The sequence below is a fragment of the Gymnodraco acuticeps genome, unplaced genomic scaffold (genome assembly GCF_902827175.1).
Source record: "Gymnodraco acuticeps unplaced genomic scaffold, fGymAcu1.1, whole genome shotgun sequence".
Taxonomy (NCBI): Eukaryota; Metazoa; Chordata; class Actinopteri; order Perciformes; family Bathydraconidae; genus Gymnodraco; species Gymnodraco acuticeps.
Window position 1 is genome coordinate 169,391 of NW_022991614.1, and position 18,707 is coordinate 188,097.

General features: G+C 39.8%; 1 protein-coding gene across 2 annotated transcripts in view; it reads right to left on the reverse strand.

Moving 5' to 3' along the window:
- LOC117534033 (protein phosphatase 1 regulatory subunit 29-like) overlaps positions 1–18,707 on the reverse strand; it is a 372,457-nt gene that overhangs the window by 38,577 nt on the left and 315,173 nt on the right. The gene's annotated exons all lie outside the window — the stretch shown is intronic.

An 18,707-nucleotide genomic window follows, 5' to 3' on the forward strand; every position in this document is an offset into this window, starting at 1 on the left:
TTCGATTCTTTAATTATATTTTGATGCCAATATTTTCGTATGTAGGATTTTGAAAGCAGGACTTTTACTTGTGAAAGAGTACTTTTAACCTTTAGTTAGTTTACTTTTATTTGTGTTAAAGATCTGACTACTCCGTCCACAACTGACAAATAGTCTTCTGGTCAAGATGGAGGTATTATTTTGATTCTGAAACACAATGAATACGCGTTTCCCCACATTGCACGCAGTCCTTCCACACGGCATGGTTGCAATTATATCACCCCCCACTGTTCTTCATCTCCAGATTCACTGCTTCTCATTTTCTTTCTTTTCTGGAGCATCCTTAATCTTCATTTTTATTTCATCGTTTATTGGGCAGGGACAATGCACAGTAATGAACACTTAAAACATTCAAATGTGTCAAGCGTAACCGTGCCAGATTTAGCTTTGAGCTAATTTCCATCCGCAGTCCCTCACATAAAACATTTAAGAAGATTACATTTTACAAAACAGGCAAAACAAAATACATGATATGCAAAAAGTGCAAAAGAGCAAGAGCAGCATACACAAGTATTTATGACATGGTAATACAGTATAGCAGCAACGACATATAAAGTGCCAGAGGAGATACAAGAGATACCTAAAGTGCAAGAGAGGATACCCCTGTGTTAAAGTGCAGTTAGCGGTGATTGCACATCTGTTTGTTTCTCATCCATTCTCTGAGTTGACCTTTGAAGCTATTGAGAGGGACGATCCCGTATCTCAGTGGGGAGGCTGTTCCACAAAGAGCTGTCTTTAACGGAGAGGACATTTTATCCAAAAGTGGTCCGTCTGCGGTGGACCTCACAGTCTCCTCTGGTTTCTGACCTGGTGCACCCAGTGTGTTTTATGTGGAGGAATTCCCCTAAGAGGGGGCGGGGGGGGGGGGGGCGTCCATGTAAACATTTATAAATAAAACACATACTTTTAAAAGACTTAAAATTGTCAAAACTCAAGAAATTGTGTTTTTCCAGGATGGAATGTGGCTTTCTGTCAAACACCTTGTAGCTCTCTTGAACAGCTGTTCTATGGGTTTCACTGTTTGTGATATTGAACAGTATTCAATATCTTGGCCTGAAGACTACTTTTATTCTCTCTTTTTTACAGTTTCCACAATTCATGACTTCTCCTCCTCCTCTTTTTCTTCGATTCCCTAAAACCTCAATTTAGTGGACTCTACCTCTCCTCCGTCGTCCTTTTCCTCTAACACCTTCCCTCTCTCCTCACATCTTGACCCTGTGATTCACTCCACCTCCTTTCATCCCTCCTCAACTCTCTCAGCCCCGAGACTCGTGACACCTCTGTTCTGTTGTTCCTCCACCTCTTTCTTAGTTCTTCCTTTACTCCAGAAAACTTTCTTTTTATTTGGGCATTAAGATCTCTTCTTTTCTTTGGCCATCAATAGCAGAGCTACTCTGCTGTCAAAACTGGCTACCATTTGTTTTGTTCTTGTCTCTGACAGGTTTCTGCAACCTTGTCCACCTCATGTGCAATCCACTCTTTCAACATGGTCTGCCTGGAAACACTGAGCTTCATCTGTCTTTTCCACACACAAACTAAAGAACAGTTATCTTCCCTTTTCGACTGTGGCTGCCAGGGAGTGCGGTCGTCTTTCAACCAGAAGGTTGTGGGTTCGATCCCAGCCCGTACAGCCAACATGTCGATGTATCCTTGGGCAAGAAACTTAACCCTGAGTTGCTCCCGATGGCCAACGGTGTGTGTATGTTAGGTGAGTAAGGTACACTGCTCTGTATGAATAACATGTAGTATGTAAAGCGCTTTGAGGGGTCAGTCCAGTCCATTTTTCTCGTAGACTTTAGCACATATGTACACTTTTCTTATGCCCTTCCCTCTCACATTACATGACATGTTAGTCACTTTTATCCAAAGCGATTTACATATTCAATACTGTGGACAATCCCCACAGGAGCACTTTGGGGTGAAGTGTCTCAGGGACACGACATGCTGACTGCAGTGGGGTTTGAACCCCCTGATCCCAACACCAACGCTCTATCCACTGCGCCACACGCCTCCCAGAGGGATACAGTGTAGATATAGATCACATGTATGCATTAGTCAGCCATTTTGTTTAAGCAGATCGGCGAGACAAACCCTGGATGTTTCTGCTGGTAGGTTCATTACTTTTGTCGCAAAACATGCCATTAGACCATTCATACATGTGAGGGGAAGCATCTTCCTGTGCGGGTTTGTTGTGAACACACAATGTCAAGCAAGCAGGTCTAAAAGAAAAGCACACACAGATTATAAAATCCAAAGTCTGTAATACAATATTGCTGATTATTGTCATAGAAACAATAAAGAAAAGTGCTGGAAATGTTTATTTCTATTTTATTAGAGCCAGAAAAAGGCACACAGGCTGTTACATGGCCACTGTACGACCTTCAGAGAAATCATCTTCAAAACATTTGACCTCCAGCACACGTTCAGGATTCATTAATTGTCCCTTATGAACAGATTTAAGGGTCAGATGTTGGAGCTCAGGGTGGAACAGGCTGATTATTAACCGACTGATAACCTGAACACCTCGGATGGGCCGGAGAGGAGGAGATGACATGTCGGCTCTGAGCTCCTGACTGACTGTTTGATTGGTTCGTTATCTGTTTGTGGAAGGTTGGTGCATAGAAAGTGAATATATGTGTCAATGCATTTTTCCTTGAAGAAAAACAATGATTCCTTCTGTTGCTCAGAATTGATATCCATCATGAAGCTGAAACAAAGAAGAACCTAAAACATGTATGTGTGTGTGTGAGGAGGAGATTGACAGAAAGAGATGACAGCCGAACATCACCCTGACACCTCTCTACTCCTCCTTTGGGGTTTCTCCACCTCATTCTTTCCCTTTGTCTCACCCATGAATTCCTCCTCTTTTCTTTGCTCTTGTACTTCTCTGCCTCCCATCTCCCGCTGAGCTTTGTTTTGTACCGTAGCCTTTTAAAATAAACCAGTTCACTCATGTAAGACACCCATACATATATTTCTGTAATTTATGTTGTGTATACTAGCTCAGTGTTTTTCAAAGTGGGGGTCCCGACCCCATGGGGGGCCGCCAGGGGGCGCCAGGGGGGTCACGCAAAGTTTGAGGGAAAGGGGCATTTTTTTCTTTTTTTAAAGTTACATTTTTTTTTTTTTAGATGTTATTAATAACTGCATATTTATCAATCTGTGTGTCATTTGATGCCAATCTTTTAATATATTTTATTTTTTTGTTTTTGAATCACACGACCGTACTTCAAGCCAATCAGAATCGAGCTGCCGCTACTGAGAGTGACACTGAGTATCTGCTCAGCTTTTGGAGCAAGTGAGAGCTAGTGAATGTTTCGCTCTGCAGCTGGATGAGAGCATATTCAGCATGGATATATATGAATATAAATATGTTTATTGTTAATATTACTGCTGAATATTATATATAATACTATTAAGGCATAAGTAGTTTTCAAAAATGCAAAACATATATGTTAATTGTTCATATTACTGTTCAAAATTATATAATATTAGAAAGACAGAAATCACTTTAAAAATGCTTTTAAAATATATTTACTGTTGATATTACTGTATAATATTGTGTTAAGAATGTTTATAACAGAAGACACAATGAATGTAATTAATGACAAACAAAAGATAAATACAACAAATGTTTAGAAGAATAACTGATTATTAATACAAATATATATTAAGAAAATATATTAAGCTGTATGATTAATTTGTCATATTTTCCATCATAATGTACTCATCATTTAAAAAAAGAATTGCAACAGGGGGGTCCCCGCCAGAGGATAATGCTATATGCGGGTCCTTGGCATGGCAACGTTTGGGAACCCCTGTACTAGCTGACTGAGTGTAACTGTTGTATATTACCGAACCTGTGTTTTTGTGTTTAAAGAATGGAAGCTATAATATGTTTGTAAAACCATCCTGTATTAGAAGTAGTTCTAGTTAATAGCACACAAACTCAAAACTCTCCCCAGTAATTTAAGCTTTAGTAAATGCAGTCAGATTAACTAGTTTGAATCCAGCACCTCTAATTGTCCAAAACTTAACGCCCAAAATCAATACTGGCTTTGCATATGTCTTCCTATCCAGCTTGTGATGATAACAGTGTTTCCGCCAGACCAGGGCTGAGAGGGCGTCCACCCCGAGAGGGAGGGGGGGGGGGTGCTTGAATTTTGACTTGGGCCGTCCCTTATACTTTCTTTTGACGTTAGTGAGTCGGATCATTTGGCTCGGCTCTCTTAAAGCGCCGGCTGTGTCGGCTTCCAAGCGGCTCTTCGTGTTACCGCAGTTTACCACGGAGCCTCAGTTTCGCCGCTGCGAGGCTCTGGTGCTCGCAGCTCACGCGCGTGCTCCACTAGCACCGCTCATCGCGTCCAAATCGTGCACGTTCCGTGTTGTCCTGTGGCAGGCACCGCCGATGTCGGGGAAACGATCTTCAATACACCGAAAATAATCCCACCAGACTCCTTTGCCCCTCCAACCGAGGGATGTCCTTTTCCCTTTTCGTAATTTCAAGCGATAAAAACTCTCGATCTTCTCTCGAATTATTAATATTTTTGGACGCCCTCGGCTCGAATTCAGGGAGTCCCGAGCTCCGAGCTGAATAAGGGCGTCAAATGACAGAAAGACGCCCCCCTGGCGGAAACGCTGGATGATAACATGCTAACATATTTGCAATTTGGTTTAATTTACAACCAGAACATATAGATGCCCTGACTGGTTCAATCACCTAGTGGTTGTATCTTAAAGTTGTTGTACTTCAGTTGATGTAACGAAAGACAGATCTCTTTGTGCCGAAGTACTGTAATATAACATCTGTGTGTGAAAGATGTCTTTATAATGCCTGTGTTGCATCCTGCAGAGTGTGTTTTGTGCAGAATGTGTATTTCTGGATGTTTATGCACATTATAGAATGAAGGAGTCAGGGATGTGTGCAGGCGGAAAAATGAGTTTATATTCTAGGACAGAACAGCTGAAGGGCTGCTGCATGGATCGCTTCAGGCCGGGCTCCTCTGCATAAAGCAGCCTCTGAAATGTCAGAACACTGGGGGAAGTGTTCAGCACACATCTGATTACTGGAAAAGTCCCTGCTGAGGGTTGAGGCGGCGCAGTGTGACAAACAGGCCGAGGACTATTCTGAAGTTACACACAATTGACTCCTTCTTTGCTAGTCTCAGAGATGGCAAAAGTACCGCGAGTGGGAATACCACCAGGATTGTTTTTTAAGGTATTGAATGTGTATGGATTTACTATGCAATACATGGATTGTATTATTCAGCACCTGAATACAAGCCTACCGATTCATCCTAACAACAACAACAACAACAACACAAACGCTATCTATAAACACAGTAAAGCGTGTCAGCCATGCCATCCCTGGGAGCTAAAACACCACAAAGCAGCTTTAGTATTTGGCTAAAGCTGCTATAAGAATTGATTGAGAGTATTCGAACCCAGCTAATAGTGTTTTTCTTTAGAGAAGACCAGGAAGTGATGGATACACAGATCGTGTCAGAAGTAGAAAGTACAGGTATTTGGGTTCAACATGTAAGAAGTAGAAAGTACAGGTATTTGTGTTCAACATGTAAGAAGTAGAAAGTACAGGTATTTGTGTTCAACATGTAAGAAGTAGAAAGTACAGGTATTTGAGTTCAACATGTAAGAAGTAGAAAGTACAGGTATTTGAGTTCAACATGTAAGAAGTAGAAAGTACAGGTATTTGAGTTCAACATGTAAGAAGTAGAAAGTACAGGTATTTGTGTTCAACATGTAAGAAGTAGAAAGTACAGGTATTTGTGTTCAACATGTAAGAAGTAGAAAGTACAGGTATTTGAGTTCAACATGTAAGAAGTAGAAAGTACAGGTATTTGAGTTCAACATGTAAGAAGTAGAAAGTACAGGTATTTGAGTTCAACATGTAAGAAGTAGAAAGTACAGGTATTTGGGTTCAACATGTAAGAAGTAGAAAGTACAGGTATTTGTGTTCAACATGTAAGAAGTAGAAAGTACAGGTATTTGTGTTCAACATGTAAGAAGTAGAAAGTACAGGTATTTGAGTTCAACATGTAAGAAGTAGAAAGTACAGGTATTTGAGTTCAACATGTAAGAAGTAGAAAGTACAGGTATTTGAGTTCAACATGTAAGAAGTAGAAAGTACAGGTATTTGGGTTCAACATGTAAGAAGTAGAAAGTACAGGTATTTGAGTTCAACATGTAAGAAGTAGAAAGTACAGGTATTTGGGTTCAACATGTAAGAAGTAGAAAGTACAGGTATTTGGGTTCAACATGTAAGAAGTAGAAAGTACAGGTATTTGAGTTCAACATGTAAGAAGTAGAAAGTACAGGTATTTGTGTTCAAAGTGTAAGAAGTAGAAAGTACAGGTATTTGAGTTCAACATGTAAGAAGTAGAAAGTACAGGTATTTGAGTTCAACATGTAAGAAGTAGAAAGTACAGGTATTTGTGTTCAACATGTAAGAAGTAGAAAGTACAGGTATTTGTGTTCAACATGTGAGAAGTAGAAAGTACAGGTATTTGAGTTCAACATGTAAGAAGTAGAAAGTACAGGTATTTGAGTTCAACATGTAAGAAGTAGAAAGTACAAGTATTTGGGTTCAACATGTAAGAAGTAGAAAGTACAGGTATTTGTGTTCAACATGTAAGAAGTAGAAAGTACAGGTATTTGGGTTCAACATGTAAGAAGTAGAAAGTACAGGTATTTGGGTTCAACATGTAAGAAGTAGAAAGTACAGGTATTTGGGTTCAACATGTAAGAAGTAGAAAGTACAGGTATTTGTGTTCAACATGTAAGAAGTAGAAAGTACAGTTATTTGTGTTCAACATGTAAGAAGTAGAAAGTACAGGTATTTGTGTTCAACATGTAAGAAGTAGAAAGTACAGGTATTTGAGTTCAACGTGTAAGAAGTAGAAAGTACAGGTATTTGTGTTCAATGTGTAAGAAGTAGAAAGTACAGGTATTTGTGTTCAACGTGTAAGAAGTAGAAAGTACAGGTATTTGTGTTCAACATGTGAGAAGTAGAAAGTACAGGTATTTGAGTTCAACATGTGAGAAGTAGAAAGTACAGGTATTTGTGTTCAACATGTGAGAAGTAGAAAGTACAGGTATTTGAGTTCAACATCTAAGAAGTAGAAAGTACAGGTATTTGTGTTCAACATGTAAGAAGTAGAAAGTACAGGTATTTGTGTTCAACATGTGAGAAGTAGAAAGTACAGGTATTTGTGTTCAACATGTGAGAAGTAGAAAGTACAGGTATTTGAGTTCAACATGTGAGAAGTAGAAAGTACAGGTATTTGAGTTCAACGTGTAAGAAGTAGAAAGTACAGGTATTTGAGTTCAACATGTGAGAAGTAGAAAGTACAGGTATTTGAGTTCAACGTGTAAGAAGTAGAAAGTTCAGGTATTTGAGTTCAACATGTGAGAAGTAGAAAGTACAGGTATTTGTGTTCAACATGTAAGAAGTAGAAAGTACAGGTATTTGAGTTCAACATGTGAGAAGTAGAAAGTACAGGTATTTGAGTTCAACGTGTAAGAAGTAGAAAGTACAGGTATTTGAGTTCAACATGTGAGAAGTAGAAAGTACAGGTATTTGAGTTCAACATGTAAGAAGTAGAAAGTACAGGTATTTGGGTTCAACATGTAAGAAGTAGAAAGTACAGGTATTTGTGTTCAACATGTAAGAAGTAGAAAGTACAGGTATTTGAGTTCAACATGTAAGAAGTAGAAAGTACAGGTATTTGTGTTCAACATGTAAGAAGTAGAAAGTACAGGTATTTGAGTTCAACATGTAAGAAGTAGAAAGTACAGGTATTTGAGTTCAACATGTAAGAAGTAGAAAGTACAGGTATTTGAGTTCAACATGTAAGAAGTAGAAAGTACAGGTATTTGAGTTCAACATGTAAGAAGTAGAAAGTACAGGTATTTGTGTTCAACATGTAAGAAGTAGAAAGTACAGGTATTTGGGTTCAACATGTGAGAAGTAGAAAGTACAGGTATTTGGGTTCAACATGTTAGAAGTAGAAAGTACAGGTATTTGTGTTCAACATGTAAGAAGTAGAAAGTACAGGTATTTGTGTTCAACATGTGAGAAGTAGAAAGTACAGGTATTTGGGTTCAACATGTGAGAAGTAGAAAGTACAGGTATTTGAGTTCAACATGTAAGAAGTAGAAAGTACAGGTATTTGTGTTCAACATGTAAGAAGTAGAAAGTACAGGTATTTGGGTTCAACATGTGAGAAGTAGAAAGTACAGGTATTTGGGTTCAACATGTTAGAAGTAGAAAGTACAGGTATTTGGGTTCAACATGTAAGAAGTAGAAAGTACAGGTATTTGAGTTCAACATGTAAGAAGTAGAAAGTACAGGTATTTGAGTTCAACATGTAAGAAGTAGAAAGTACAGGTATTTGAGTTCAACATGTGAGAAGTAGAAAGTAAAGGTATTTGAGTTCAACGTGTAAGAAGTAGAAAGTACAGGTATTTGGGTTCAACATGTAAGAAGTAGAAAGTACAGGTATTTGTGTTCAACATGTAAGAAGTAGAAAGTACAGGTATTTGAGTTCAACATGTAAGAAGTAGAAAGTACAGGTATTTGTGTTCAACATGTGAGAAGTAGAAAGTACAGGTATTTGAGTTCAACATGTAAGAAGTAGAAAGTACAGGTATTTGAGTTCAACATGTAAGAAGTAGAAAGTACAGGTATTTGAGTTCAATGTGTAAGAAGTAGAAAGTACAGGTATTTGAGTTCAACATGTAAGAAGTAGAAAGTACAGGTATTTGAGTTCAACATGTAAGAAGTAGAAAGTACAGGTATTTGGGTTCAACATGTAAGAAGTCAAAGTAAAAAGTGGTCAGAAATATAAGTATTGGAGTATTCTCTGACACACTCCGCCTGCCCCCCCCCCCCTACATACTGATATACACCTGAACATCAGCAGGAGAGGACTCTTTAAAGTAGAGACCCTACATACTGATATACACCTGAACATCAGCAGGAGAGGACTCTTAAAGTAGAGACACTACATACTGATATACACCTGAACATCAGCAGGAGAGGACTCTTTAAAGTAGAGACCCTACATACTGATATACACCTGAACATCAGCAGGAGAGGACTCTTTAAAGTAGAGACACTACATACTGATATACACCTGAACATCAGCAGGAGAGGACTCTTTAAAGTAGAGACACTACATACTGATATACACCTGAACATCAGCAGGAGAGGACTCTTTAAAGTAGAGACACTACATACTGATATACACCTGAACATCAGCAGGAGAGGACTCTTTAAAGTAGAGACACTACATACTGATATACACCTGAACATCAGCAGGAGAGGACTCTTTAAAGTAGAGACACTACATACTGATATACACCTGAACATCAGCAGGAGAGGACTCTTTAAAGTAGAGACACTACATACTGATATACACCTGAACATCAGCAGGAGAGGACTCTTTAAAGTAGAGACACTACACACTGATATACACCTGAACATCAGCAGGAGAGGCCTCTTTAAAGTAGAGACACTACATACTGAGTATACACTGACCATAAGCAGGATAGGACTCTGGTAAAGTAGAGACCTACATACTGATATACACCTGAAACATCAGCAGGATAGGACTTCTTTAAAGTAGAGACACGTACATATGATTATACACTGAACATCAGCAGGAAGAGGACTCTTTAAAGTAGAGACACTACATACTGATATACACCTGAACATCAGCCAGGAGAGGACTCTTTAAAGTAGAGACCTACATACTGATTATACAACCTGAACATCAGCAGGAGAGACTCTTTAAAGTAGAGACACTACATACTATATTACACCTGAACATCAGCATGACAAGAACTCTTTAAAGTAGAGACACTACATACTGATATACACCTGAACATCAGCAGGAGAGGACTCTTTAAAGTAGAGACACTACATACTGATATACACCTGAACATCAGCAGGAGAGGACTCTTTAAAGTAGAGACACTACATACTGATTATACACCTGAACATCAGCAGGAGAGGACTCTTTAAAGTAGAGGACACTACATACTGATATACACCTGCAACATCAGCAGGAGAGGACTCTTTAAAGTAGAGACACTACATACTGATATACACCGAACATCAGCAGGAAGAGGACTCTTTAAAGTAGAGACACTACATACTGATATACACCTGAACATCAGCAGGAGAGGACTCTTTAAAGTAGAGACACTACATACTGATATACACCTGAACATCAGCAGGAGAGGACTCTTTAAAGTAGAGACACTACATACTGATATACACCTGAACATCAGCAGGAGAGGACCTCTTTAAAGTAGAGACACTACATACTGATATACACCTGAACATCAGCAGGAGAGGACTCTTTAAAGTAGAGACACTACACTACTGATATACACCTGAACATCAGCAGGAGAGGACTCTTTAAAGTAGAGACACTACATACTGATATACACCTGAACATCAGCAGGAGAGGACTCTTAAAGTAGAGACACTACATACTGATATACACCTGAACATCAGCAGGAGAGGACTCTTTAAAGTAGAGACACTACATACTGATATACACCTGAACATCAGCAGGAGAGGACTCTTAAAGTAGAGACACTACATACTGATATACACCTGAACATCAGCAGGAGAGGGACTCTTTAAAGTAGAGACACTACATACTGATATACACCTGAACATCAGCAGGAGAGGACTCTTTAAAGTAGAGGACACTACATACTGATATACACCTGAACATCAGCAGGAGAGGACTCTTTAAAGTAGAGACACTACATACTGATATACACCTGAACATCAGCAGGAGAGGACTCTTTAAAGTAGAGACACTACATACTGATATACACCTGAACATCAGCAGGAGAGGACTCTTTAAAGTAGAGACACTACATACTGATATACACCTGAACATCAGCAGGAGAGGACTCTTTAAAGTAGAGACACTACATACTGATATACACCTGAACATCAGCAGGAGAGGACTCTTTAAAGTAGAGACACTACATACTGATATACACCTGAACATCAGCAGGAGAGGACTCTTTAAAGTAGAGACACTACATACTGATATACACCTGAACATCAGCAGGAGAGGACTCTTTAAAGTAGACACTACATACTGATATACACCTGAACATCAGAGGAGAGGACTCTTTAAAGTAGAGACACTACATACTGATATACACCTGAACATCAGCAGGAGAGGACTCATTTTAAAGTAGAGACACTACATACTGATATACACCTGAACATCAGCAGGAGAGGACTCTTTAAAGTAGAGACACTACATACTGATATACACCTGAACATCAGCAGGAGAGGACTCTTTAAAGTAGAGACACTACATACTGATATACACCTGAACATCAGCAGGAGAGGACTCTTTAAAGTAGAGACCACTACATACTGATATACACCTGAACATCAGCAGGAGAGGACTCTTTAAAGTAGAGACACTACATACTGATATACACCTGAACATCAGCAGGAGAGGACTCTTTAAAGTAGAGACACTACATACTGATATACACCTGAACATCAGCAGGGCTAGGACTCTTTAAAGTAGACATACATACTGATATACACTCTGAACATCAGCAGGAGAGGCCTCTTTAAAGTAAGAGACACTACATACTGATATCCACCTGAACCTCAGCAGGAGAGGACTCTTTAAAGTAGACACTACATACTGATTACACCTGAACATCAGAGGAGAGGACTCTTTAAAGTAGAGACACTACATACTGATATACACCTGAACATCAGCAGGAGAGGAATCCTTTAACGTAGAGACACTACATACTGATATACACCTGAACATCAGCAGGAGAGGACTCTTTAAAGTAGAGACACTACATACTGATATACACCTGAACATCAGCAGGAGAGGACCTCTTTAAAGTAGAGGACACTACATACTGATATACACCTGAACATCAGAGGAGAGGACTCTTTAAAGTAGAGAACACTACATACTGATATACACCTGAACATCAGCAGGAGAGGACTCTTTAAAGTAGAGACACTACATACTGATATACACCTGAACATCAGCAGGAGAGGACTCTTAAAGTAGAGACACTACATACTGATATACACCTGAACATCAGCAGGAGAGGACTCTTTAAAGTAGAGACACTAATACTTGATATACACCTGAACATCAGCAGGAGAGGACTCTTTAAAGTAGAGACACTACATACTGATATACACCTGAACATCAGTAAGGAGAGGACTCTTTAAAGTAGAGACACTACATACTGATATACACCTGAACATCAGCAGGAGAGGACTCTTTAAAGTAGAGACACTACATACTGATATACACCTGAACATCAGCAGGAGAGGACTCTTTAAAAACCGTAATCAGAATTGATCACAACCATTAGTGAAGTATTTGTAAATAGCTGGTGAACATAGGCTGTATAATTGAAAGTAGATAAAAGTGTCATTTGGATTCTGTAACCCAAACATTTTACAATTATATTCCAAATACAAACAAAAACTTAACATTTTAGAAAAATAATTCTTATGCTGTTCTTCAAATGAGGTCAGTTAGAAGCTGTCAGCATGACACAGTTTTCTGTGAGAGAGATTTGATTGCTTTTCACATTTGAATCAGAAATGTGGTTTCCCGTGGTGGCATTTCAACCATCACATTTCCATTACTTTTTGTTTTTCTTACCATCTTCAACAAATCCCATTTAAAAGCAAATGAACTTATCCTACTGACAAATTGTCTCTACGCCTCAATGCCATTGAACTCTTCCAAAAACAGTTGCTTTGTATATGAAATGCCTTCATTACTATGAAAACAAGGACGCTTATTCTTCTCAGCTTGTCAAAACTGTCAAGAAAGTGTGCCAACCAGCTCCGTAAAGTCACATGTGCATGAGCTGTTCTCGTGTGTGTAGGAGGGCACCATTAAACTGGATAATTCTCTCTTTTACTTTGAAATTGGGACGATCCAAGAGAGTAAACCCCATTAGAGCCGCCATCTATATTTATACATACTCTTCCCTGCAAAGCATGATGCGAACATGTTGGATTCTTCAGATGTAGTCACACACTTTAGCTACAAGGTGTGTGTGCCTGTCAAGTGTGTGTGTGTGTGTGTGATGCTGTGTGTGTGTCCAAGGCATGCATTTCCCTCAGTATATACTTACATTGTCGAGAGGCAATCTGGCTCTCAAGTGTTAAGGACAAATAGCAATCTCGGCTTGTGTGTTTGGCAGAGATGAGACCCCGTTGAGTCAGTGTATGATCTGAACGTCTCTGTGACTGTGCTTTATACAAGAGCCAAGCTATCACACCAAACAGCATGGTTACTACGGCGATGGTGCATGATAAATTATCTTGTTTATGTTGACACCAATGCAGGAAGATCTATACACACATACACCGATGATCTCACCAACACAGTTATCACACACACACACACTCGTATGCCCCGTAGCTCTGAATCATAGATGGAACAGTCACATGTTTCAAAGTCTAATCCAGGTAGCGTGACATCTTCAAAGTCTACCAGTTTTCTGAAAGTACGGACAAATGGCTCGTGTGGAGACACCGGCCGAGGCAACAGGTGGACCAGAATTCATTCACACCGACATTCAACGAGGGTAATTCTAGTATTCATAAAAGATCATTAGACTGCGTAAAGGGCATTTCATTCGGCTGATTCATAATTTATCTTGTGAGCTAAATACGGCTGCACAAATGTCTCCTCCGGGGGATCAATTACACAACCGAAAGCAGGGCTTAAATATAAATCAGATGGAGTTCAGGGTGAATCATTTCATCTAGAAACTAAAGCATATAAAAGTCTCACTAGTTGTTGATGGATATGTGTTTGCTGTGTAGGGAAAAGGACTGTGACCTTTGAAACCAGGATGATCTCTGGTGCTTCTTGCTGCATACGTTATCACAAGTTCTCAGGAAAGCGCATTACTTTGATGTCTTTCTTCCCTCCACCGGAGAGCTCAGGTAAGGCTGTTATGATGCTGTCACACTAGAAAGAGAAAACCCAATAAGCAGCCTATCAATAATCCAAGCGCTGCCAGGATAGTGTTGAATATTCATGCCGTTTGATGAATATTCTCTGAGCGATAAGCAGACAGCAGCTCGAATGATGCTCATTAGCAGGCATCGAAATCACAACCGAGCCACATCAATGAGGGAAGACAAAAGATAGACAGTGGCAATGGGGAGCTGCCAAACACCGCAGCTACTTCCTGTTGGAGTTCTATGGAGTTTTGACAGCAATGTATATAGGATTTCAAAACGTCTGTCGTACAGCAGGGACAATAAAGTGGTTACTATCGGTATTCTAAGTTTTCCAAATTACATTTCGCTTTTGAAGAGAAATAGTTCAGATTCTAGGTGTGAAATCTTCATCCCTGTGACATGTGTTTAATCTGTTTACTACACACTGTCCAACTGTAGGTAAATAACTATATCCAATAGTCAGATAAGGTTATAAGGCAGTGTTTCTCAAATGTTTTCATACCAAGGACCACTTAACCCAGTGGTTCCCAAACTTATTCAGTCGGGACTCCCTTGGGTATTGGAAATATTTGAAAAAAAAAAGCCTATCTCACACAAGTTGCTAAAGGCAGCATTCTGCCCACAGCTCTCTGACCAATGAGATATTTCCGAGCAGTGTTTGTTTACAATTGAATAATAATAATAACAATACATTTGATTTATATAGGTGCACTTTAAAAACAACGTCATCTCAAAGCTAAAAGGAGAAAATAATAAAATTAAAAAATCTTCCCGCAACCCCCCCTGCAGTACCTCCGCGACCCACCAGTCAGTTTGAAAACCACTGACTTAACCAATAAAAAAACACTCGCGGACCACCTAACTCCACAGATATCCAAAATCACATCGTTTTTCTAGAACAGCCTGAAAATGCTACAAACAAGTGGCAACATGTTCGACGAAGGTGTTGCGCTGGGCGATATCATGCAATCGAAAGTGAAACTTAACCTCGCTCTATTGCGGAGATATTCCCGTGAGAGTGCGGAAAACTTAAATGTATTTATTTATTTCAAATGTGAAATGTTACCAATATACTCACGGACCACTAGGGGGCGCTCACGGACCACACTTTGAGAAGCACTGTTATAAGGTGCTGAACAGATAAACAAACCGTATCTATCTCCATCATTGTTCTCTTAACACAAGCGAGTAGAAGTTTAAATTAGTTGTATGCCATCCAAGGAAGTAGGAAGTGTCCTTCTTGGATATTTGTTCAGCCCCTTTTGTTTAAATGTACTGATCACCATGTATGCAAATGAAACACACACTTTGTATTGTATGAGATATTTGTAATGTTCAGAGGTTGTTGTGTTTAATATTCATGAGAATATTTGTCATTGTTCAAATGATAATAAACAAACATTTGCATAAAGCATATTTGTCCACTCATATGTAGATAAGAGTATTCAAAACTTGAAAAATATCCACACACACACGATTGATGCAGTGTTACGTGCCGTAGTGTGTGTGTGTGTGTGTCTCCAGGTGCAGCCTCTCCCCCAGGTGCTCCCAATCCCCAATCAGGGCCTCCATAAAGGACCTGAGGAAGGCTGCAGTGGCCTCTCCTTCTCCTCTGGCTGCATGTCTGTGTCATGGTGTCTCTGTGTGAGACCTGTGGTCTGTTCATTACCAGGAGATGTGCTCCAGTGTATCTTTGTGTTCTAGTTTATCTTAATTTACTTTGCAAGTTGGCTGGTGAGCCCTTTTTCCTTTGTCCATTAAAAAGACCATCTTGTGGCTTCACCGATCAGCTTCCTCTCCTTTGTCTCTCGCCCGGTCATTTTATATGTTACTTCCCTTTGAGTCCCCTAGCCCAGTAGGGAACGTAACGCAAAGGGTTAGGGAAACAAATCTTGGATGAAAATGGGAATTATCAAATAAAGTTTGAGCGTTAAATCTTGGCAGTTTTTACTTTAGGACCAAGGTTTTAATTTATTTTTTAAATGGACCACACTGTGAGTAAGTGTTGCTGCGCTCTCAGTTTACTGCCATTGCTTTTCAACGGCAGTTCAAGACATCTTGAGGCCATGAACAGCTAAATCTAAAACAAACCACCTTTCTCCAAATCCCCAGGGAGGCGGCCGGCCTTCAGAGGATCGAGATTGACTTGGAAACGCCCGACTAACCAGGGCCATATCTGCCGCACAGAACTAATAGAAAAAGAGGCTGTGAAAAGGCAAGGGATGATGATGATGATGCATTTTATTTATATAGCGCTTTTCACAACTCAAAGACGCTTTACAGTATGAGGGAGGGTAGACAAACAAGGACAGGCAAACAAGTATGTAAAAAATAAAAAGGCAGTCAAGAGGAAGTTGATTGAGAGGGGGGGGGGGGCTTATGGGTAGACAGAGTTGAAAAGATGTGTTTTGAGGCGGGACTGAAAGACTGTGAGGGACTCAGAGTCACGGAGATCTTGGGGGAGGGAGTTCCAGAGCCTAGGAGCTGCCACTGAGAAGGCTCTGTCCTCAAAGCTGCAGAGTGTGGATGTGGGAATGGATAGGAGTCCAGCTGCGGTGGATCTGAGGGACCGTGGGGGTTGATAAGGAGTGAGAAGGTTTGTGAGATAAGGGGGGGCCAGATGGTGGAGTGCTTTGTAGGTGAGGACCAGAATTTTGTCTGGACAGAAGTAATCAAACTGCTCCAGAAAGAGATTACATTTAAGAGAGGCACAGGATTAGAATGACATTGAAATGAGAGTAATACTCCATAAAGCGTGTGGAGAGCAGGTGATACAGCAAGATATACCATAAAGCAGGTTGATAACAAAGAAAGCAAAGTTTACTTTCACAGAACGAGACGACAAAAGAGAAAAAGGGTAATTATAGAGAAGAAATGTTTGATTGGTTTCATGGAAATTGCCAGAACCAACTCGGCCACCTTTCTTATTGTAAATCTGGTTAATGTGAATATTAAATACCCTTTGGAAAAAGACAGACAGATGTGTTCTGTTGTATTGAAGACGACAGAAGGAGGAGGGAGCGATGGGAACGCTTGTCAGAGTTTGTAGATTTTCTATCTCCACAGTATACTTTCTACTTTCTAAATTCTCTTTTGAGATGTTTAATTTCTAGTAGTGTATGCAGCAGCTTCATAATTGTCAATACTTAATTATCTTTTCAAATTCCAGTCACTGATTTACATAAAAAAAGACAGCTGCGAAACATCTATTAAAGCAGATTAGCTCAGATATTCAATCACGGTAGAACATGTGTATCTGACTGCAGGGAAACGTTCAAGTGTTACCATCTGGCTTTTACCTGGAACAATTACAACTTTACTCCACCAGTGTTTTCTCACAGGTTATACAAGTGACCACCATCAAGCCATCATTAGAGGTTGAATGTGATCGCAGCTTGCTTTGTGAGAGGCTTTCTCTTTTGTTTCCACAACCAGCGTTCTCGTTTTTTAGGAGCCTGGATTTATTATTTAAGAGTAAAGTGCTGGTTCCATTTAAGTATCAAGCTAATTCGGACAAACCCTCCTCCAGTACGAGTGCTCTTCATCATCTTGCCGGCCAATTACTAACTGAAGGGGTGTTTGTGGGTTTATTTGTGTGCTTATTGATTTTATGCATCAATGCATAATTGTGTAACAACAAAACTACAAATCCTTTTTTTTGTGGACTGTTTTATGTTTAATCTTTCTTACAATCCCGCCCTGCGTTCTCTTATCGCTCTCAAAGCTGTTCCCATGCATAACCCGGCTTATCACTGATTTTGGTTACTTTAGTTCAGGGGTCGGCAACCCGCGTCTCTTAAAGCCCTCTACTCTGGCTCCCTTGAGCTTGTACAAAAATAAGAAGGAAATAAAATAAAAATATTTGTAGGACTATTTATATTTTGTTGCACGGTTGACATTTTTTCGTATTTTGAGGTGATGCTGTGACACATAAAAAAACAGTTTTAATTAGGTCAACTAAAATATCTGCTACGGTCCCGCACCAGCGCCTTTTCCTGCAGGTGAATAACCTGACCCCCGGCTCGATGAGCGAACTATGGATTATTAGCTTTGTTCGTTATTCTCGCGTCCAGGAGAGAAGCTTTAAAAGCAGGAGACCAATGGAGTCTCTCAGAAGGTTCAAATGGGTACTTTAATTAAAAAAGGCGCAGTAATGTTACAAGCAGAAGATTGTTCAGAGAGAGGGAAGAGAAAAGCTCCCTCGCTCAGTGTCGGCCGAGCAGAAGAGCTCCTACAAGCCCTCGTCACCTGACTATATATCTCATTTGGCTCCTCCTCTTCAATGGCGGCTGTAGTGACGTAGCGGACTTCCCCCCTCGTTCTCCTGTGTCCGATATTGCGTTAAACGGAGGATTTCGACATTTTACATTCATTGCTTACTTCCACATGCCTTTTCTCCTCCTTATCTCTTTCATAACTTTATATTTAATACATTTTAACGGCTGCAATTGTTACTTTTCCCTAAAACCTGAAGTCAAGCTACTGTTGGTATTTCGGAGATCTCCGGAATAGCTTTTCAAAATAAACTTTAACCACAGGCGTAAGATAACGGGAAGTATTTTCACAATAAAACTGTTATAAAAGTACTGGTGTTTAATCTATTTTATATCATCAAATATTGATTTTAATTTCT